This window comes from Canis lupus, chromosome 8 (assembly GCF_003254725.2).
Source record: "Canis lupus dingo isolate Sandy chromosome 8, ASM325472v2, whole genome shotgun sequence".
In the NCBI taxonomy this organism is placed as follows: domain Eukaryota; kingdom Metazoa; phylum Chordata; class Mammalia; order Carnivora; family Canidae; genus Canis; species Canis lupus.
The window spans coordinates 39,819,623-39,843,858 of record NC_064250.1 but is presented as its reverse complement, the minus strand read 5'-3'; the positions used below and the strand labels follow the sequence as shown (position 1 = coordinate 39,843,858).

Here is a 24,236-nt window from a genome sequence, read left to right as displayed (position 1 = left end):
TTGATGGGTTTCAAAGTAACTGTGGGCACTACTTCTGTATTTATATATAATCAAAAGGAAAATAGGCAACAGAAAAGTAATGCTTCTATTGGTCATTTAAAAAACAATGAAGACAAAGACATTTATTAAGCACCTAACTATACCACTATGGCACTTTTATGTAAATGATTCTATTTAATCTTCATTACAACTCTTGGGGTAAATATTCTTATGTTCATTCTACAGATGAGAAGTCAGAAACTTAGTTTAAGAAACTTACTGAGTAATCGAAGAAGGAAAATCATCATATGGTTTCACTCATACAAGGCATAGAAGAAATAGTGAAGGGATTATAAGGAAAAGGAGGGGAACTGAGTGGGAAAAATTAGAGAGGGAGACAAAGGGTTGCAGAAGGGAAGGTGGGCAGGGGATTGGGGTACCTGGGTGATGGGCACTGAGGAGGGCACTTGATAGGATGCGCACTGAGTGTTATACTATATGTTGGCAAATCGAACTTCAATAAAAACAAATGAAAAAAAAAGAAACTTACTGAGTTAGCAAGTGGTAAACCCAGGATTTAAACCCAATTATCTCAGGGCAATTCTTTCCATTTCACCAGCCACCAGCTACCTTAATTCTAACTATTTTAGTCTGTAAGAAACAACTGCATTCTTTCTGAGCCGCTTGTGTTCTGCCAGGTATACTTATTTCCTTTTTTTCAATCATCAAGTAAGCCTCTGTGCTTTAAATTTTTCTTCATGTAATTCATCTATTGCTTTCACTCCTTCCTAAACACTGATCAAAGATCCTTAAATATCCATATCCTATAGCTGTCTCCCACCAGTAATGCTGAATATCAATTTAGAGTTAAAACAATTGTACTCAATCAAAAATCGAGAATGTCCACTCTCACCATTTCTATTCAGCATTATACTAGAAGGTCCAGCCAGTGACATTAGGCAAGAAAAAGAAAGAGAAAACACAGACTGGAATGAAAGGAGTAAAATTCTCTTCATTCACAGAAGACATGACTAATCCAGTGGAATCCACAAAAAAAAAAAAAAAAAAAAAAAAAACCTACAGAACTAAAAAATGAATTTTGCAAGGCTGCAGGATATAAAAATTGCATTTTATATATTAGCAATGAACAAATGGGAAGTGGAATTTTTTAAAAATCATGTCATTTATAAGAGCATATAAAATATAACACATTTAGGGATAAATCTGGCAAAATCTCGGAAAGAGCTATATATATAAAAAAAAAAACCTGAAACACTGCTAAAAGAAACTGAAAATCTAGGGGCACCTAGGTGGCTCAGTTGGCTGAGCGTCTGACTCTTGGTTTCAGCTCAGGTGGTGACCTCAGGGTCATGAGATGGAGCCCACAATGGCTCCAAGTTCAGCAGGGAGTCTGCTTAAGATTCTTTCTCTCTCAAAAAAAAAAAAGAAGATTCTTTCCCTCTCCTTCCCCCTCTGCCCCTCCTCCCACGTACCCAAGCACTCTCTCAAATAAATAAAAAAGAAACCAAAAATCTATAAATGAGAGGTGAAACATTATTCATGAATCAAAAGACTTCAATACTGTTAAGAGGTCAATTCTCTCCAAATTTATCTTTAGACTGCAATGTATTTCCCCCAGATTTATGTATAAATTCAGTGAAAATCCCAGTAGGCTTTTTTTTTTTTTTTTTTTTGTAAGACATTTAGAAACTGCTTCTAAAACTCATATAGAGGGCAGCCCAGGTGGCTCAGCAGTTTAACACTACCTTCAGCTCAGGGCGTGACCCCGGGGTCCCGGGATCGAGTCCCACGTCGGGCTCCCTGCATGGAGCCTGCTTCTCCCTCTGCCTGTGTTTCTGCTTCTCTCTCTCTCTCTCTCTCTCTCTCTCATAAATGAATGAATGAATGAATGAATAAATAAATAAATAAATAAATCTTTAAAAAAAATAAATAAAATTCATATAGAAATGTAAAAAATCTAAAACAGCTGTATCATTCTGGATCTAATCAGAAGAGAAAAGCCTCAGAAATTTGAAAAGGGAAAGTTAAGCATAAAGAATTAATAACTATAACAGGGATTGGTATAACAACAACTAACTAGTGAGAAACAAAGAGAATACTAACAAATAAAAGAGCAGCTAATACCTCCTAGGGCTGAGACAAGAGTGTTTAAGCAAGAGCCTTTCCCAACTCCCTAGCCATTCCAGGACTGAGATCAGATCTTGTTGGAGAGGGCACAGTTCTGTCTCACCGGATGACAGATAAACTGTTCTTGTGTCATGTCATCAGAACTTGCTGGAAATCTGTCTTGCACAACTTGCAAGAAATCCATTCATAGGGGGGGCTAGGAAAAACTGTTCATCTGGAATTGTCCCATTAAGGCATTCTGCTACAAACTGACATGAGAGGTACAAAAAAGAATCTTGGGTTGCTGGCTGCTAGGGTAGTGCTATCCTCTGAGCACTGCAGAAGTTTAGTGTTGGTAAGCCCACACATGTGGCAGGAGCTGTACACTAAGGAAGCCATGTGTGCTGATTCTAGAGAAGCTGCATGTGCTGTTGGTGCCTGCCAAGCAAATACACAGAAACCAAGAAGCAAAACTCTTTCCTCTTACAATGTGTCTGCAGCACCCTATATCGACAAAGCTTAATGCTGGACCAGCTAGAAAAAGAAAAATACTAAAAGGGCCAGATCTATTTTCACAGAACAAGCAAAAAGGGTGAATCTGGAGCTAAGAGGCAATAAACCAATAACCAGTACAACAGTCAAAATAACACTGAAAAAGAACAAAGGTAGATGAGTAGCACAACTTCGTTTCATGACTTCTTATAATGCCACAGTAATCTAAACAGTAGAGTATTGAAACAGACAAGAGATCAATTGAATAAACTAGGGAATCAGAAATTAACCCACACATAGATAACCAGCCAATTTTTGACAAAAGTGTAAAGGATAGCTTTTCAACAAATGGCATGAGAACAAATGGAGATCACCATGCCAAAAAAACAAACTTACCCAAAAAATAAAATTATCCAATTTTCACTTCCCATAAAAAAAATTAACTCAAAATGCATCATAGTACTAATCATAAAACCTAAAATCATGGGGCACACCTGGGTGACCTAGTGGGTTGAGCATCCGACTCTTGATTTTGGCTCAGGCCATGATTTCAGGGTCCAGGGATTGAGCCCCTTGTCGGGCTCCCTGCTTAGCAGGGAATCTGCTTGTCTTCCTCTCCCTCTACCCTTCCTTTTGCTCATGTTCTCTCTCTCTAAATAAATCTTAAAAAAAAAAAAAACTAAAATCATAAAACTTCTAGAAGCTATCCTAGGAGAAAGAAAACCTTTATTACCTCACATTAGGTAAAAATACCTTAGATGCAAAAACACAGTTGATATAAGAATAAATTGATAGCCTGAACGTTCATCAAAATTAAAAATGTTTATTCCTCAAAAGATACTATTAAAAGAATGAAAAGACAAGCCATAATTCAGGGAAAAAATGTCTGCAAAGTTTGGAATCGAAAATATAGAAGCAGCATTCAAAACTCAAAAAAAAAAAAAAAGCATCCAAAATTCAGTGAGAAAACAACCAATTTTTTTTTTAAAAAAGTAAAAGATTTGAGCAGACTTTTTTTTTTTTTTAATTCATGAGAGACACACAGAGAGAGAGGCAGAGACACAGGCAGAGGGAGAAGCAGGTTCCGTACAAGGAGCCCGATGTGGGACCTGATCCCAAGACTCCGGGATCATGCCCTGAGCCGAAGGCAGATGCTCAACCGCTGAGCCACCCAGGCATCCTATGAGCAGACATTTTAACAAAGAAAATATACAAATAATAAGCACAAGAAATGATGCATATTATCATTAGTCATTAGAGAAATGCAAACTAAAACACAAGAAGATAATACCCGACACCTATTAGAATGGCTAAAATTAAAAGGAATAAACCATACCAAATATTGGTAAGATACAGAAGAACTGACAACAAAAACAAAAAGTGGTATGGCCACTTTGGAAAATTATCTGGCAATTTCCTAAAAATTTACACATACACCTACTGTACAATCCAGTCGTTCCACATTTATGTATTTATCTAAGAGAAATGAAAATATATGTCCATACAAAACCTTGTATTATTAATGTTCATGGCAGTTTTACTTGTAAGAGCCTGTAACCAGAAATAACCCAAATTGTCCATCAAGAGGTAACTGGATAAACAAACTTAGGTATTATCCATATGTGTCAGTTATGGACATATATGCAGAGGCCCCCAGCTCTGAAGGACTCTTTCAATATATGTTTTGTGATAAACAACAAAATTCCTTTGACATGAGCACTATGCTAAACTTTTTTCAGTAGAGGGCACTCAAGGAACACTGAAATAAAAAGAGGTTCGCCACCAGTTTATAGTAGGGACTTGGTAAGGAGCCTTAGATATGTGGGTGAGGAGTTCTAGTAGAGTGCTGTCCCAGTCACTTAGAGGAGACACAATCCCCTGCAACCCTGAAGCCTCAGCCTGATAAGAAGCTGTCAACATCCCTCTGCACATGGAAACCAGAGCCCCTGGGCACTCTGAAAGACTCTTGTCAGAACCAGCACCTATACTCCCTCTGTGAGCCCCCATTCAGATTGAACACAGTTGTCTGTGGCCCAGATGGACACATACCCCTAAAATACAGTTCCTAAATCCCTTGGAATTTCCTGATAGAAACATCTTTCATTCTGATGAGGCTACTCTTGGCGGGCTCCCAGATCGCTCCAATATTGGGACTGGTCACCACAAAGACCAAACCCTGATTATAAACTTGGAACTTTCAACCCCATAACCTATCCTTTAGGGACAAGAGAGCACCAGACATTGACTTAATAACCAATCATGCCCATGCAATAAAGCCTCCATTAAAAATTCCTAAACTAAAAAAAATAAAAAATAAAAAATAAAAAAAATAAAAAAAATTAAAAAATAAAATAAAAATTCCTAAACTAGGGATCCCTGGGTGGCTCAGTGGTTTAGCACCTGCCTTCAGCCCAGGACATGATCCCGGAGTCTCGGGATCAAGTCCCACATCAGGCTCCCTGTATGGAGCCTGCTTCTCCCTCTGCCTGTCCCTCCCTCCCTCTCTCTCTCTCTCTCTCTCATGAATAAATAAGTAAAATCTTTAAAATAATAAAAAAAAAATTTCTAAACTATGGGGCCTAGAGAACATCCAAGTTGTTAAACACATCCATGTGCCAGAAGAGTGGCACACTCCACTGTGTGTGCTCAGGATCCTTCCGGACCTCATCCTATGTACCTCTTAATCTTGCTGTTCATCATTATCTTTAATTACGTTCTTTGCAGTAAGATTATAAACATAAGTGTTTCTGAGTTCTGTGAACCATAATAGCTAATTATCAAATGTGAGGAGGAAGTCATGGGATCCCCCCAGTCTGTAGCCAAGTCAGACAGAAGTGTAGGTAACCTGGGCACCCACTACTCCCAAATGACATCTGAAGTCTTGTGGGACCAGGCCCTTAATCTTTGGGGTCTGTGCTAACTACTCAGTTGGTATCCTCTGAGATTAAAGAATTGCTTGGTGTAGAAAACCCACATATCTGATCAGAAGTGCTGTGAGTACAGAAAATGAGTTTTCTTTTACAGGGCTAGATCCTCTGAGACACTAGCAACACAAAGATAAAAGGTCTCCATGATTAAGGGATTTTTGTTCTATCATATTTACACATAGGCAGGAAATCAAAATGAATAGTTTTGTTAGACAGCATTATTAATGGCATTAGTTCAAAATGATTCCAGTAACAACCAGAACCAAAGATATGATCAGTTTCCAAATGATAGTAGCAAAATACTTGCTTTCTTCATAAGAAAATTTTAAATCCAATTCCTTCACTGTCAAACTGAAAAGGATTATTCCTAAAAGATACCATTTATGAGAAAATAGATGGAAATATGTACAAGAAAATAGATGGAAATATATACAAGAATCTTACAAATCTACCATAGACTTAACATTTTGCCCATATCTACACCAAGCACAATAACCAAAATCTACCCAACTTTCTCAACACCAATTCTTGTTTTCAGTCATTACCTTCTATCTAGCCCTATCATTCAACTTATTGCTGATCAAAACTAAAAATGTTAGGTATGTGAAAGAACAGATATCAAAAACAGGCAATTCAAAAGAAAGAAAGGAAGTGGAAAGGGAAGAAAAAAATGAATATCAAAAAATTTGGAAAAATGTTGGCTCTCTTATAATAAAAAAAATACAAACTAAGAGATCTTTTTAATCAACTGAGAAATATTAAGTCTATAATACCCAGCATAGAGAAAACATGAGGAAAAGTTTGTAAAATGGTGTAACTTTCAGAAGGAAATTTGCTTTCTGTGAATCAAAACTCTAAAAAATTACTCAGCCATTAGAAACGACAAATACCCACCATTTGCTTCAACGTGGATGGAACTGGAGGGTATTATGCTGAGTGAAGTAAGTCAACTGGAGGAGGACAAACATTGTATGTTCTCATTCATTTGGGGAATATAGATGATAGTGAAAGGGAATATAAGGGAAGGGAGAAGAAATGTGTGGGAAATATCAGAAAGGGAGACAAAACATAGACTCCTAACTCTGGGAAACGAACTAGGGGTGGTGGAAGGGGAGGAGCCGGGGGGTGGGGGTGAATGGGTGACGGGCACTGAGGGGGGCACTTGACGGGATGAGCGCTGGGTGTTATTCTGTATGTTGGTAAATTGAACACCAATAAAAAATAAATTTATTATAAAAAAACTCAAAAATAATTCAATCTTTTGAATTATTCTTTCAATTTTATCTCAAGGAGTTAACGCTAAGGAGTGTATACAAAATCCTTTGTGTACATTAATACATATGCTATGTAAATATAATCCTTTGATATCTGTATCCTTAAATAGCTCCTCAGGGAATTCTTATGATCATCCAGTTTGGGAACCATGCTCTAAAAAATGAAACTATGTATTAAAAGAACTAACATCTAATCAGCAATTTTTGTAAGCTCAGCACTATACTGACAAAATCATTATCACTTTTAACCAAAACACACTAGGAGCTAAAGGCCTATTTTGAAAGCTCCACATTCCTAAAATACTCATAGTAAAAGCCTTAAAAAGAATTTTCACACAGTTATATTCATTACCTCACTTAAGATTAATGTTCTGTGTTACCTGTAAGGACAATTTCTAGTTACTATCTCAAAATTTCCCATTAAATTATATTACAAAATGGAAGCTTGTCTCAAAATTACATAAAAGTGACTTTTAAAACAGAATACAAGAATTAGTGGAGTATGCATGATATAACAGATAATCAAAATAAATTTCATAGAACAAATATCTTACCAAAAATACTGAGAATCTTACCTTAAAAATTATAATCACCTGCCTGGATCATTAAAATCTCTAAGAGAAAATATCTGTATCAGGTATATCCACAAGAAGGAAATGTTCTATATCTATACGGTCCAATATAATAACCACTAGCCATACGCGGCTACAGAGCACTTAAAATATGGCTAGTGAGACTGAAGGGGAAGCATACAAACATATTTAAGTTTACTCATCAATTTTAACATGTATTAAAATGAGAGGAGTATTTCATTGGGGGGAAAAACTGTAAGTGAAATAAAAGCCTAGAAGAAAATCTAGACTAAGTTCTTTTTGTATTTATATTAGTAAAAGGGCAATTTAATCCACCCCTTTCATTCCATGAAGATACAAGCAAAGGCAACTCTGAGTTTCTTCATGTCCAGCAAGGACTAAGTAATTTTTCATTGCTACCAACAGAAAAAAGGTTTGAAATCACTAACTGTAAGAGAAAAGCCTAGATGACTCATTCCTAATCCTCTAAATCATTATAACTTCACATAACTAAGTAATACAGATTTATTTAGCAGGACAATTAAACCCTCTGGAACTTTATTTAAGGTAAGTAACTTCACTAAGAAAATAAAAGCAAGATTTTCTATCAATGCACCGGTCATAGACTCAAATTTCAGCTACCAGAACTTTAAAAACTAGAAAAGCTTATCCTCTTTTATGAAAATAAAGGTCCAGCCATAGATAAGAATAATGCAGAAAATAATTCAAAGCATATTATTAACAAGGGTCAAAGGAAATAAAAAAAAAAAAAGGGTCAAAGGTACAAATTCTGATCCCTCACCCCAAAAGGCTAAGAGAAACTTAAGAAAAATGATACAGGAGCACCTATGCTCCTGTGGTTTTAAGGAGTGTGGTAACAACACTCATTAAAAATGTCTGAAATCAGTTCTCCAGCATTTACTATCTACAGATTAATTCACTTTTTTTTAAGAAAACACTTTTTGCAGAGAATACTAATTGCCAGGAACTACATTGAGTCCTGGGGATAGCCCTGAACCACATGAACTTAGTCAATGTTCCCAAGGAGAGTCTATGATAGGTCCAAAGTAGTCTAATTCAACAGTAGGTTGAAGGTAGTACTTCTGGGTTCCTCCATATAACATCTGTTCTGAGCTGACAACATTTAGCCTCAGATTGGCCTGCTCTGTCAATACCTAGCATACTTATAACCTAATTTTATTTCTTTTCTCTTTCAGATTCTAAAATAAACATCTACTTCAGAGATTCTGCTTTGGCTTTTTTTTTTTTTATGGCCTTTACAAACATTTTGTTTATTTTAATGAAGCTGGTACAGAGAATGTCCATTTAAAACTCATATCCCAGACCAAAAAGTACAAATAAAATTAAAAAGAGCAGTGTTCTATTGTATACACTTCTACATAAATAACTTCATTAGGTGCTAATGAAAAGTAGAATTTTTCTGGATCTTCTGACAAGATTTTTCTTTTATCTTAAAAATGCCTTCTCCTGGGCAGCCCAGGTGGCCCAGCGGTTTAGCGCCGCCTTCCTTCAGTCCAGGACCTGATCCTGGAGACCCGGGATGGAGTCCCACGTCAGGCTCCCTGCATGAAGCCTGCTTCTCCTTCTGCATGTGTCTCCATCTCTCTCTTTCTCTCTCTCATGAATAAATAAATAAAATCTTTAAAAAAAAAAAATGCCTTCCCCTCAGTGAAGTCAACCTTTGGAGTTAGTCATTACTCTCATGATCTCTGTCACCTCAACTCCAGCCTGATGTTTCTCTTCTTTTGGTCCAGACCCTTAAATTTTAAAAGCAGCTTCAAATTAAGGAAAGGCCATTTTTCCACAGTTCAGTTCTCTGAAAAAACTTCCATTTCCCACTGAAAGTCATAGTCCAGGAAAGAAGCAATCACATGCTAGAACTTCAGGGCTAACTGGAAAGTCATTATGAACAATCACATTGCTTGTGAATGCAATCATGGAAAAGGTGGCCTTTCTGTGCACACGTATAATTTTTAAAAAGGAGAGGGCAATATGAAGGAGGTGAAGGTTTGATCACCAAAACTCAGCACAATGAAAACAAGTGATAATGAGTAACAGGCACTAGAATTCAAATTACCAGATGTTTTAAAGAGATGGAATACAGGTTTTCAATTCCATTTTGAACACCATATTACAAAAGAACTATTTTTAAAAACAAAAAAGGATTGATAGTAAAGAAACATATAAAAAGAACCGCTAAATCATTGAATGACCTCATTTGTTCTGATAAACTTCAATCACATCTTCTTCCATTCCCAGTCCTTTTGCAGCGTGATTATCAGAAATTCTCTGACCTTCAAAAAGGAACCTGAATGAACTCCTTGTCTTTGACAGCACCATTCTTTTGAGTTTGAGATGTGTTGTCATTTTCACTTTGAAGTGAATGAATCTCAATGCTATCCTGGTCCAATGACGGAGTTTAATGTATTCACCTTCCTTCTAACCCCTCCCCCTCCCAAGTCCTTAGTTGACAGTTTTGCCTCCTGGTCAGATATGGTGAAGGTGGCTTCGCCCAGGGTCTCTGCACAATAGGGACTTCAGGTAGAACCTCATTCTGAGATTTATAAATCTGTCTCTCTTTCCCATGGAAAAACACCACAGCTGGAAGGACTTCTCCCAGGCATTGCATCACTCTGCTTTGACTTTTTAACTTTTGGGGATTTCAAGGTATTTAAGCTTTTCTAAAATTTTAATTATATTTATAATTTTTATTACAAACATATCACTTTACCAATCAAAATTTCTTATATTTTCAATTTAATTATCACCATTTATATTTTCCTTTAACAGATTACAATGATGAACACTAGCAAGCCTTAAAACTAATGAGTTCTTAATTCCTCATTTTTAAAAGTGTTGAAGTGTATCCCTTTATTATGCAAATATACTTTCCCAACATCATCTTTATGAAAATGAATAACTTAAAGTTACTTATATCTGATTCAAATCTAAACTTCGACACTCCTCCCCTGAAAAAAAGAAAAAGGGGAAGGAGGAGGGGGAAGGGAAGGAAAGAGGAAGGGAAGGACAGGACAAGAAAGGAAAAGGAAAATCCTCTACCAAACATTTATTGACCACCTACTATGTGTCATGCTATTATTTTAGGTGCTTAGGATATCTCCTGAAGGGTTGGCTAGAAGGATTGGCTTGGTGTCCTTACCCCTGGGTTCCATTCCATTTAGCAGAATCCTGCTCTGGTATATGTATCCCCTCCTTTGCAGGCCACAGGACTGGCCCAACTATGAGCTTTGTGAACATGAAAAGTAGGCAACAGTTTTCCTGGTTTTAGCCAGGCACTCAAGTCTTTAACAAAGCCTATTTACAGTTCAGGTGACATCCAGTTAAGCATTTAATAAACGTTTTGATGAAAAAGGAAAAAGAACTCATGGAATTTTATTCTGGTAAGAAATTAATCAATAGGGATGCCTGGCTGGCTCAGTGGTTGAGCATCTGCCTTCGGCTCAGGGCAAGATCCCGGAGTCCCGGGATTGAGTTCCACATCGGGCTCTCTGCATGGAGCCTGCTCCTCCCTCTGCCTGTGTCTCTGCCTCTCTCTCTCTCTCTCTCTCTCTCTCTCTGTACCTCTCATGAATAAATAAATAAAAATCTTAAAAAAAAAATAGTCAATAAATACAAACACATGCACACACACATACAAAAACAGTGTCATACATAAGATGATATGATAAAAAATAGATATTTATTTTAGATGGAGTGATCTGGAAGAGTTGATAGGAGACTGTCAACTAATCTCTTTGATAAAGTGTCATGTATTATACCACTACTCTATAAATTCCAGTTTTTAACTTAACAATGTGTATGAAAAGTATCAACCTACTGATTGACTAGGTGTTTTGTAAAGCATCCTCTAGAATCTAGAATTAAAACAATTAAAGATTTTATAGCAGGGCATCTGGCTGGCTCAGTAGAGCATGATATCCAGGGCATAGAGTTCAAACCTTACATTGGGTGTGGAGCCTACGTAATTAAAATAAAATTAAATAATAATAATTCCTTACAATAATAAAATTCATTTACAATTAACCAAACTGTCAAGTAACTTATTAGTGTATGAAAGAATCCATTTTGTTTTTAAGCCATCTCCTTCCCCTTTTAGCACTTTTTTAAAACCCCAAAATGCAAAGATGCAAAGTGTGCATAATATATTAAACTATCATGAAAGTACAATTCTCCTAGGATTTTTAAGAATGTTTCAAATATTACAAATCACTACTAACTGGTGGCACAGTAAGAAATATTTTTAAAATGAGATTTATCTTCTATTCTGCAATTGCCTGTATCAAATTTTCTCAAGCCACTAACTCAGAACCTAAACCGTAGTCACACTACTGTCATTAAGATCTAAGTATCGGGGATCCCGGGGTGGCTCAGCAGTTTAGCACCTGCCTCTGGACCAGGGCGTGATCCTGGAGTCCCGGGATCGAGTCCAGCGTCGGGCTCCCAGCATGGAGCCTGCTTCTCCATCTGCCTGTGTCTCTGTCTCTCTCTATCATGAATAAATAAATAAAATCTTTTAAAAAAATAAAAATAAAGATCTAAGTATCTAAGATCTGAAGTGGAAGACAGAATGTCTCTTTTCAGAACAGTAACCATATATACAAAGGTTTCTATGACTGTGAACGTACTTCTAACTTCCCTTGTCCAAAAAGAAAGACAAGGAAAAATTAGAGCTCTCAAGCACTTGATCCTCATGGAGTCCCCTTAGAGGGTTTTCAGCATTTTACAGACCTGGTCCTAGAACCTAAATCTTCTAACTGAAAATATTATCGGAGATATAATCTAGATTTAGCTATATTTGTCTCTGATTTTTCTGCTGCTTTCATCAGTTACCTCTGATGTGTGATAACATCTGAAAGAAGGGTTTTTTTTAACCTAAAACTTCTTTAAAAGAAAAAAAAAAAAGACACCTCTCCCTACAGTTTGGCACTACTGACTCTAAATTCAGATTCCTCTAACCTATCCCAAGTAAGCCAAATTTACCCACACCAGAAGCTGTGAAAAAGGTACTCTTATCAACTCTTATTATATGATTACACTCACATCACAGTGAACCCTAGCCACCCTGTGGCTTCATCTTATGCCAAAATGTAAAGGTATACTAAGAATTTCTTCTGCACTACTATTTTTGCAATATTAGAGTTTTTAAAAAAAATTTTTGGGGGGATCCCTGGGTGGCGCAGCAGTTTAGCGCCTGCCTTTGGCTCAGGGCGCGATCCTGGAGACCCGGGATCGAATCCCACGTCGGGCTCCCGGTGCATGGAGCCTGCTTCTCCCTCTGCCTGTGTCTCTGCCTCTCTCTCTCTCTCTCTCTCTCTCTCTCTGTGACTATCATAAATAAATAAAAATTTAAAAAAAAATTTTTTTTTCAGCAAAGCTCATAGGGCATTCAATTAGTTTCAGGTCAGAAAGGCATACCCAGAATAGGTCATCTCTAAGACCTATATGAGACCATCTTCTCCATATAGGTGCTCAAGGTGGTCCCAAGGTAGTCATAGTCTCCAAGGACCACATTTAAGGCCGGAGACCTAAGGAACTCCTAACTCAGTTAACAGTAATAGTTAACATTTATTGAGCCATTACTTAAGCCAGGCACCATGCTAAAGACTTTGCATTTATTATTTATCTATATTTTACAGATGTGGAAATTTAGTACCTAAATTAACTACCTAAGCACAGCTAGTATCCAAGTCAAGAATCAGACCATATCTGCCTTACTCCATAGCTTATGCTCTCTAGAGCAATTCTAAAACATACAAACACCCCAATTGACCTGAATGCCCAGAGAAATATCAAGAGTAATTTAAAAAGCATATACTTAAGTAGAAAATAGCTTTATATTTAGTATCAATTTTTATTTGGAATAAATCTAATCATAAAAATTCAATCATATTATCATGCCTATAATACTTACCAAGAAACATAAAGAAAAACACAGGATAAACCCTCATAATTAGAACTTGAATTACGAATACTTTCTTGAAAATGAGGATAATTTAGTTTAGATATTGTTTCTGTGAAATAGTCACCTTTTTTAAAATTAATATTCTTGAAAATCCTTCTAAAAATTGAAATAATTTCCCATCTTAATACTGTAAAGAATAATAATTTTAAAAAACTATAAAGAACATAAAGTAGGTGCGCCTGGCTGGTTCAGATGGTAGAGCATTCGACTCTTGATCTCAGGGTTGTGAGTGCAAGCCCTACATTGGGCACACAGATTACTTAAGATAAAAAAGATTTTTTTTAAAAAAAAAAAGAACTTAAAAGTGGTTCCTTGTAAAAACAAGTATTACTTAGAAGTAGGAGGAGGAGGAGAAACCTGTTCTAATAACAGTAATAATGGTAATGACAGAAGTAGTTACAGAAGCATTAGTGGTATAGTAGTATTTACAGTAATATTACTTAGTAAATATAATAAACCAAAGAAAATATAATTTTGCTTTGCTGATCCTGAACCATGCAAAATCTGAGAATCCTTATTAAAAGTAGTAATTCTCTTTGTACACATAGGTAATTAAATGCTATGGGAGATTGTAACTTAGCCAATCAAGTCTAGAGTTAAAGAAAACTTAAGAGACGAGGTACTAGAAGCTTAGCTTTAAAAGTATGTTTGCTATCAATTCAACTGTCATCTTCATGAAGCACCATTCTCAAACTCTCTAATTCTTGCAAAGCACATTTTATAAGAGCCCTATTTGTCACAATTTTAGAGATTTCTATCTTTCCTCTAGACTTTTATCTCCTTTAGGCTTTAATTCATGTCATATGTTGTGGCTGTCTCAGGCATTCAACACAGTACCTGAATCATAACAAAAGTTCAATTAATAAAACTGTTCTACTTAAAAAAACATTTAATCATCTAATGTATAATTCATAATGAAAATTTACTTAGGGCAGCTTAGAAGTTGCTGAAGTTTGTGTATAAAGTATTAAGTTATAAAGATATTCATGAAAGCTCTACCCCAAGTAATGTATTCTAGACCACAGACCTGTAAGATTTGAGTAAGGTTTTAAGGTATCAGTATTATTAGGGAAAAACTTCCATTATTAGATCTACTTTTAAAGCCACTCATTTACTAAAGAGTTTAAGTATTCCTTCCTCTGTAAACCCTTTCATTACCTTCTAGGCACAATTTATTATTACTCTCTGCGTGCTACTACAAAGTTTTACAGATAAGCCAATTATACTTACACTAAGCAGAGTAGGACTAAATTTCACACAACTCAACATATTTCACACATTACAGAGGGATAACCTCAAACTACCTTCAGAACACCAAATTCAGTCTTTGAGACATCATTTTATAAACAATTGTGAGTTACTGCATGAAGATCTGGTAGCTCATAATGCTAAGGAATAGGAGAAGTGTGAAGACAGGCCTCCCTGAAGTTGAGAAAACATCTGTTATCATGCTGGCCTATGATGACTTCCTACCTCATTTTTCTCAGTCCTTCTACAGAGCGAGCTTTGGTCACATATACATAAAAGCTGGGACACGTAAGGGTGAAGGGGTTACTGAAACTATCATTCCAAAATCCTGTAAAGTAGGTATCCTCTTGTCTGGCCTAACTCTTCCCTGGGCCTATCTCCAACAGTCCTTGATTTCTCCCTTGGGACAGAGAAGTGCTACAGGTATTGCTGGTTTTCAGAAAGATATCTCAAGTAATCAAATATATAAGTGGGCAAAATTTTTTAAACACCCAGATCATATTGTCACAGCAGGATGAGAATGAACCTTTTCCCCTCAGTTTCACAGACCTATCATTCCAGTAACAGAGCTCAAATCCCAGAGTCTGCACTCCTCTCTACAAGGAGGTTGGGCCCAAGATCCACTTTCTCAGCCCAAATACAGCAAGCAATCTCACCCAGACGCTTTTGATGTTGTGCACCAAACAGGATTCCTGGTTCCAAGGGAAACAACATGCCCAGGAACCAGAATTAGATGTTTTGTTTTTATTTTATGTAGGCTCCACACTGGGCTTAAACTCATGACCCTGAAATCAAGGTCTGAGCTGAGATCAAGAGTTGGATGCTTAACCAACTGAGCCACCCAGGCACCCCTAGAATTAGGCATTTTATAATGACACATTTTGGGTCTGTGGAATAACTCCCTATAGAAATACCCGAACACCTCCTACCTGTCTGACATGTGACATTTATTTTTAAACACATTTTGGAAAATATATTATTATAAAGAAAATTAGAGGACTTCCTATACTGCAACTATTGACTTACATTTCCAGCTTATCTACTAAATTGTCAGCTTTCTAAAGGCAGAGTCTTAATCATTTTGTGTCCAAACTCGTAGTAGTTGTTCATTAAATTTGTTGAAGAAAGGGCAAGAAAGCAAGACTAGGGAAAAGAAGGGAGTAAGGATAGAAAGAAATATGATGAGCACCCTTCTATACATCACTTTAAATCCCACACCAAGACAGATATTCATAAGTGATATATATTTTTTAAATCCTATCTTCCTGGAATCCCTGGGTGGCTCAGCGGTTTAGCGCCTGCCTTCGGCCAAGGGAGTGATCCTGGAGTTCCAGAATTGAGTCCCATGTTGAGCTCCCTGCATGGAGCCTGTTTCTCCCTCTGCCTGTGTGTGTGTGTGTGTGTGTGTGTGTGTGTGTGTGTGTCTCATGAATAAATAATAAAATCTTTTTAAAAAATAAAAAAATAAATCCTATCTTCCTTGAAAAAAATTGCAAAGAATAAGAACAAATTCTAATTATGAAATTTTACTGCTTTCAAATAAAATGAACCCATCAATTCTGCATGATCTTTTCCTTCCCTTGGGTTTATCTACGTCTCAGTAGAAAGATGATTTTTTTTTAATAATGGTAAAATACCTTGAAGATGACAAGAGTAAAAAAAGCTAAGTAATTTATAAAACATCAGCTTAGAAAGCAAGAAGAGATATGCAGTATAGAAGGTCCTAAAACAATCCTTTGATAGCTTTTACGGGTAAGGAAGTGGTTCAGAATCATCAGACTCACTAAATGTTTCTAGAAGTTTCTACTACTACTAATTTTCCACTCAAAAGGGTAGACCCAATTTAGGCCTAAATACAACTAATAGGGTACAGGAAAAGTCAGAAGAATGCAGAGAAATCTGATAAGGAATCATGACAAAGACATCAAATGAAACCCAAATACAAAGTCAGTAAGGAAAAATTTAATTTGTAAGTACAATATAAAATATTAAATTATTTAACTATAGATAATTTATAATCTAAGTAGGAGAGTCTAGAATACCAAGTTTAACACATCTAGAAGATCATTTTAATCACCTAGTTACAAATTCCAATTTTCAGAAGAGAACAATGTGAATCACTGTGGCAATATAAGTCCTAAAGCATTGTTTTCTAATCATAGAAGAAAAAAAATACATTTTCAAGATCCAACAAAAGTTAATTAGCACTGAGGGAGAAAAGATAAAATACTCCTTAGAAAAAGAAGAGAGGAAAAAAAAAAAGAGACTGAAACTTCTGAAAACCCAGGTAAGGAAATGCACAAACATAATAAAGCTAAATAAAGGAGTGCCTGGCTGACTCAGTCAATAGAGCATGCAACTCTTGATCGCAGGGTTGTAAGTTCAAGCCCCATGTTGGGCACAGAGCCTACTTAATTAAAGAAGAAAAGAAAGAAAGGAAAGGGAAGGAAAGGGAAGGAAAGGGAAGGAAGGGAAAGGAAGGGAAAGGAAGGGAAAGGAAGGGAAAGGAAGGGAAAGGAAGGGAAAGGAAGGGAAAGGAAGGGAAAGGAAGGGAAAGGAAGGGAAAGGAAGGGAAAGGAAAGGAAAGGAAAGGAAAGGAAAGGAAAGGAAAGGAAAGGAAAGGAAAGGAAAGGAAAGGAAAGGAAAGGAAAGGAAAGGAAAGAAGAAAAGAAAAAGAAAGAAAAGAAAGAGAAAAAAAAGAAAGAAAAGAGAAAGAAAGAAAGAAAGAAAGAAAGAAAGAAAGAAAGAAAGAAAGAAAGAAAAGACTAAATCAAAAGAAATAGAAAAGCTAAATGCACACACAGTGTATCAATCACAGTGATAACAGAGTAACAGTCTCACCAACCTAACAGTACTGCACTCATGAAAAAACATTATTATTAAAAGCACAATGATACAGAATCAGAAAACAGACTACTAATTACATAAAGCACAAATTTAAAAAGAAATTATGATCACAACTATGTCAAAAAAAATCTATCTATGAAAAAGAACTAGAAGGCACATATACTCACACATGGTAACTATGGTCATGTTAAACTGTGGGATTAAGGATGATTCTCTTATTTTAACAAACCAGCTGCCTGGCCTTTTTCCAGGCGGCCGGGAAGATGGCAGACATTCAGACCAAGCGTGCCTACCAAAAGCAGCCAACCATCTTTCAAAATAAGAAGAGGTTCCTGCTTGGAGAAACTGGCAAGGAGAAGCTCCCGCAGTACTACAAAAACATCGGTCTGGGCTTCAAGACGCCCAAGGAGGCCATTGAGGGCACCTATATTGACAAGAAATACCCCTTTACTGGCAATGTCTCCATCCAAGGGCAGATTTTGTCTGGTGTGGTGACCAAAATGAAGATGCAGAGGACTATTGTCATCCGCCAAGACTCCTCCACTACATCCGAAAGTACAACTGCTTTGAGAAACGCCACAAGAACATGTCGGTGCACTTGTCTCCTTGCTTCAGGGATGTCCAGATTGGCGACATTGTCACAATGGGTGAGTGCCGGCCCTGGAGCAAGACTGTGCATTTCAACATGCTCAAAGTCACAAAAGCTGCTGGCACAAAGAAGCAGTTCCAGAAGTTCTGAGACAAGACTTCTGTCTACACCCCTGAAGAAAATAAAACTATTTTCCCAGTCAAAAAAAAAAAAAAAAAAAAGTTGCCTGAATTACCTATAACATAGTGATTTTTTAATGTAACATTTTTTCAAAAGAAAATAAATTACACTTTACATATAATTTACACCAATTTCTCTTTTCATACTTCCACCGAGATACCGAAGCACTAAATTCAAGATACCTAAGCACTAAAATCATGACATACATTAAGTTTTTTTACATCACATAAAATATAAGGATTAACATTATTACTCTATTCTCTGCTCATAAAAATAATTAGTAACAGTGTACTACTTAAATTAAGACACCCAATCTGAATGAGCCATCCAATTAATTCTATATATCCGAAGCATCAGCACAAGGTTTTAATAATCATCAGAATCATCAGTTATCCTAAGTACAAATTAGTGAAACTTGACATTACCCTACATGTTTAAGAGTATAAAAATGAAACTATCAACATAGGAAACAAAGGTTGCCATTGTCCAGAAATAGTAACTGGGCTAAGAATGAGTCATTTCACCAATAACAAGAATCAGCCCTAAAATCATTTTCCCTCTGAAAAAGTTCTTTACTTATTTTTACAGATTAGAATACACTACCTCAAACTATGCAAACCTAAAGCCAGAAAGCAAATTCCAAAATACTGTCAAATCAGACAGAAGGTATCATACCAAGTTTTACCATTACAAAATTGCCAAAGAGTCAAAAGTAATCATCATTCATGTCCAACATGTAATGAGCCGGAAGGGAAGGGAAGGGAAGGGAAGGGAAGGGAAGGGAAGGGAAGGGAAGGGAATAGACCAACATGGAAAACAAAAAAAGAAAGAAAGAAAATCAACACCTCTTCTTAGAGCCATCAGAGAATTGAGCTCTGAGGGCAAACTGCTACCCTGAATACTAGAGAGACAAACAGGAAGATGCAGACAGAAAATCAGTGTGGGAGATATAGAAGCCCAGAAACATAATAAGCCCTCAGCTGGAGCCAGTATCAATAAGAATACTTTAACAGTAATAGACAATTTGCTGGAGGCTCTGTGTCAACTAGCTTGGAACGAAAAATGGAGAGAGAATCCAGTCTTTGAGAGGTCCCCATGCTTTCCTGACTTTTTACATCCAAAAACCCTATCAGGTTCTCACTGGGAGGATCTGAGAAAAATTGGTTTCTGGAAGGGGCAAGGGAAAAGTAACCACCTTGAAATATGCCCAGAATTCTCTGTTCTTTACAAGGCCTGCCTGAAAAGAAAACTATTTAATAAAGCCTAACAAACTAGAATTTTATACAGCCTAACCAACCAGAGTTTTACAGAATCTAACCAAACTGAGGGAATGGAAACATCCAACTCCAACTCCTCTGTCCTTCAACATGGGGTAACAGAGAACCAAATCAGGCTCACTAAAACACTGGGACCTAATACCATCCCTTACCACCACATTACATCATTATAAATAAATGAACTGCAAGCCTCAGATCCTATTAAAGGATTTTCTACAAAACCCAGAAACAACTGAGCAGACAAAAACAAAAACACTAAAAATTTTAGTTTCTGACACCACTGATTCAGAATATAGTAAACAGCCTAACTCATGGCCAGATAAACATAAAACCTCACACTAAAGGCCTATTTAACTTCAGTTTGTTTTACCTAACATATCTGGCTGACACCAAATATTACAAAACACTGTAAAAACAAAAACTATAATCTGAAGACACAAAGCAAGCTTCAAAACCAGACTCAGGTACAGCAGAGGTTATCACTGAATTTTAAAATAGCTAAGGTAAATACACTAAGGGCACTAATGGACAGACCCATTGAGGCACCTCTTTTTTAACATATTTTTTAACGTATTTTATTTCAAGTATTGCTACAGTGTTACTGCAAATGTTATATTCTAATATGTCTTCCAAAATTTAAATAAAGAAATCACCTTTGTTGGAGTATCTAGTGATCCTCTCTGAATCACCCAAATACCCACCCTGAAAACAGGGGCCTGGGAAAACTTGTCTGTTATTGAAGAGCTATATGTCGGTAGATCCTTAAGTTCAAGCATTCCAGGGTTTCCCTATAAGATGGGTTTAAAACTGGACTGTATGGAATAAACCAAAAATCCATTTTCTTCCACTTCAGTCACTTTCGTGCAAATCCAAAGATGTTGGTTCAACTGACATTTATACCTACCACCAATACATAGACATTATTAATTTGTATCTTGAAAAAGCGTAGACAGAACCACAGGTGGTTTTAGTTAAGTATTACCAAAAAATTTCCTCTTAAGTATCCACAGTATGTCTATGAAGTAATCATTATGTATTTTCAATATTATTCAAAGGAAGAATTCAAACAATAGTGCAGTGAGCTATTCAAAAATATAAGGAAAATCCAATGGAAGAAGAACTCAGCACCATGCTTCGCCTCACTAGACTATTATCACTCTATTAAGAATGTTTCTCAGATCCCTTGACTGAAGGAGTATTATGATAGACAAATGTAGGCAATGAAGGGAGAGCTACTCTCTCATCCTCACTTCAGAAAAGGTTATTTCATTTTCTGAACTCAGCTGAAAAAGAACAGCAACAACACATTTTTTTAACTTCAAGTGAATTAACTAACCTGAAGAATGTCTCCACTCCAAATATACTATTCGAATTGAAAAACAAAATATGGTTAAGTCAGAGAGATCAAGACTAACGCCATGTTTACCTAACATCTTCATGACTGATCTTCACCCAAGTAAATAAAACATAAATAAGACTACATTCACAAGTCAGAATCTATCATACCAGCACTTAAAGCATTCTCTATTTCATTTTTTTGTCACTCTAACAAAACTACTATCAATATAGTATGTAGCAGACACTCAACAATTACCAAACTTCAGAATCTGAAACCTAGAAAGGCCCTTACAGATCATTTGGTCCATTCCTCTTCCATTTTACTTATTGAGAAACTACTACCTTGAGAAGACAGTAACTTTCTCAAGCTAGTTAATAGTAGAGTACAAACTAGATCTAAGGCAACTTGATTTCTATACTGGTATTCTTTCCACTACATCATCCTGTTGCCAAGAACTCTGAAGAGCCTGTGATTTTATCCTACATGCTAGCTAAGCAATCAGCCTGCCACAGTCATGGATACTGAGAAACATCATCATCTAGCCACACACAACTGAGATACTGAAGACTGAAACCACATACTTCCTTGTATCCTTGCACTGGGTTGAATACTGTCCCCCTAAAATACATTAACTGTCAACATGACCTTACTTGGAAATAGGGTCTTTGCAGATATAATCAAGGTAGCATGAGTTTACAGTGGATTAAGGTGAGCCCTAATCTAGTGACTAGCGTCCTTATAAGAAGAGGGAAACTTGGATACAGATACAGAGGGAAGACCACCATATGAAGATGGAGGTAGAGATTAGAATTATATTGCCACAAACCAAAAAACACTAAGGACTGCTTGTAAACACCAGAAGTTAGAAGAGAGAAGAAAGAATTCTTCCCTAGAGCCTATAATTTTAAGCAAGAAGTATGTGATTTATTATAGCAACCCTAAGAAGCTAATATACCTACACACACATCTTCTGGTATATAATAACAAGATTTGGGGACACCTGGGTGGCTCAGCAGTTGAGCGCCCGCCTTCTGCCCAGAGCGTGATCCTGTAGTCCCTGGATTGAGTCCCATATTGGGCTCCCTGCATGGAGCCTGCTTCTCCCTCTGCCTATGTCTCTGCCTCTGTCTGTCTCTCATGAATAAATAAATAAAATCTTAAAAAAAAAAAAAAAACACAAGACTTATTACTCCAATGTCCTCATTAGCATAATTCTACTATTCCAGGAGATTCTTGCATAAATATAAATTTGATTGTTCATTACAGAAGCTTCAGGAAAGACCCATCAACTCTTCAATAGGAAGCATCAACAATTTTCAAATCCTTGCCTTTCTGTTTCCACCAATTCTAAACTATTACAATATTCAATTCTAAGCAAGCCCCATCACCACCACTTAAGACTCAAACCAAACTTCAAATTCTCAAATTTTGACCTTGGCTTTGCCCTTCTAAGATACCACAAGGCTTTTTTAAGGTGGTATTCTCCTTCACAGCAATAAGCAATAAACTTCAGCTTTATTTTATCAATAGGTTGTGTTAGTGATATTGGCAAGTCAGCATAAGATAATCCTAACAGAAGTTATGACACTCCTGGGTCAGAGACAAAGAATAGTTTAGTACTCAAAATAATAGCAGTAGCCAGAGTATCATCATTTGCACTGGTTCCCCAAGCTCTAATTCTTAAAAGGCAACACAAGGTGAGCCAGTGATGCCTGCATACACAGTAGGTTGCATTACAGGAAAAGAAAATTGAGCTTACTTATGAAACCCTACTCTGGTTTACAAGCAAATGTGCCCTATCTTTTCCCTAAAGGGATTATCTTGAGTATCCTGGACAGCACAGAAATCTGTAACCTGTCCTTAGGAAAACACTGTTTCTATCTTCATAGGCTGTTTGCTATACAAATTTCCTTGAAAAGACAGCCCCAAACAAAAGCTATCAATGCTTCTGCTCAGAATATGGGCAGAAACACAAAAGATTCATGCAGAAAAAAGGAAAAAAAAAAAAAGATTCATGCAGAATTACCTTCAAATAGGTGTCTCCCTTTGTCCTAAAGGGCTAGAAATTCTTAGGAAATCAGAATGAAATTAGCATAATACAATGAATAGAAGATTTACAAGAGAAAAAATTAGAGCAAAGAGGTGAACTTTCTGTATAACTACAATCACAAGAGTCACAATCTCTTTATATGTCTATATATCAAATATCCAAAAGTAAATACTTATATGTTATTTTAAAATGTCACATTTCTAAAATAGTATCTTCAACAAGTTTTTTGTTTGTTTGGTTGGTTGTTTTTTTGTTTTTTTTTTTTTTTTTTGCTAATATTCTAGGCTTGGTAGTGCTCATGAGAAAAAAGGAAACTGGTAGTTCTAAACTTTGCTAATTATACCTATAAACATGTTTATTAGTGAAATCCAGAGCAGAATATAATACATTATTTTAGGGTGCTTAGGGTTTAAATAAAAAAAACTAAGGTCCATACTTAAGTATTTGTGAAACTAGAGGTCTCATTTAAATTTTATAGTTTTAAATTAATCTACATAAAAGTGTTTTGAGATAGTTTAAAAAATTATTTGTTAGACTTCTCTAGCTATATTTAAACATCAGCATTTTTTATGCATCTGTTTGAAAACTGAGATCATATCTCATACCATTTCAATAGTGACCTGTTCTAACTTAAAGTCAAATGAAAAAGAAATTAAAAACTGAGTTGTGTAAGCAATTTTAAATTGAGCAATTTAACAAAGCTGGAGGTATCACAATTCAGATTTCACACTATCCTACAAAACTGCAGTTTACAAATCAAAACAATATGGTACTGGCCCAAAAAGAGATACATCAATGGAACAGAATGGAGACCCCAGAAATAAACATATGCTTAAATGGTCAATTAATCTATGACAAAGGAGGCAAGATAGGCAATGGGGAAAAGATCCTCTCTTCAATAAATGGTGTTGGGAAAACTAGACAGTGGCTTGCAAAAAAAAAAAAAAGAAGAAACTACATCACTTTCTTACACCATACACAAAAAATAAACTCAAAATGGATTAAAGATCTCAATGTAATACCTGAAATCATAAAACTTAAGAAAGAAAAAAATAGGCAATGATCTCTTGGACATTGATCTTAGTGATATTTTTCTGGATAGGTCTCCCCAGGCAAGTAAAACAAAAGCAAAAATAAACAATTGGGATTACATCAAACCAAAAAGCTTTTGCACAGAGGGAAAATAGAAGAAAAAGAAAAAGAAAAAGAAAAAGAAGAAGAAGAAGAAGAAGAAGAAGAAGAAAAAAAGGAAAAGGAAAAGGAAAAGGAAAAGGAAAAGAAAAGAAAAAGAAAAGAAAAAGAAAAAGAAAGAAAGAAAGAAAGAAAGAAAG

At 36.2% G+C, this 24,236-nt stretch overlaps 1 protein-coding gene and 2 pseudogenes across 12 annotated transcripts in view; 1 reads left to right on the top strand and 2 right to left on the bottom strand.

Moving 5' to 3' along the window:
* Positions 1-24,236, bottom strand: part of FUT8 (fucosyltransferase 8) — a 301,256-nt gene that overhangs the window by 222,309 nt on the left and 54,711 nt on the right. The gene's annotated exons all lie outside the window — the stretch shown is intronic.
* On the bottom strand, positions 9,004-13,361 carry LOC118355579 (small ubiquitin-related modifier 1-like; annotated as a pseudogene).
* Positions 17,712-18,250, top strand: LOC112657620 (40S ribosomal protein S11-like; annotated as a pseudogene).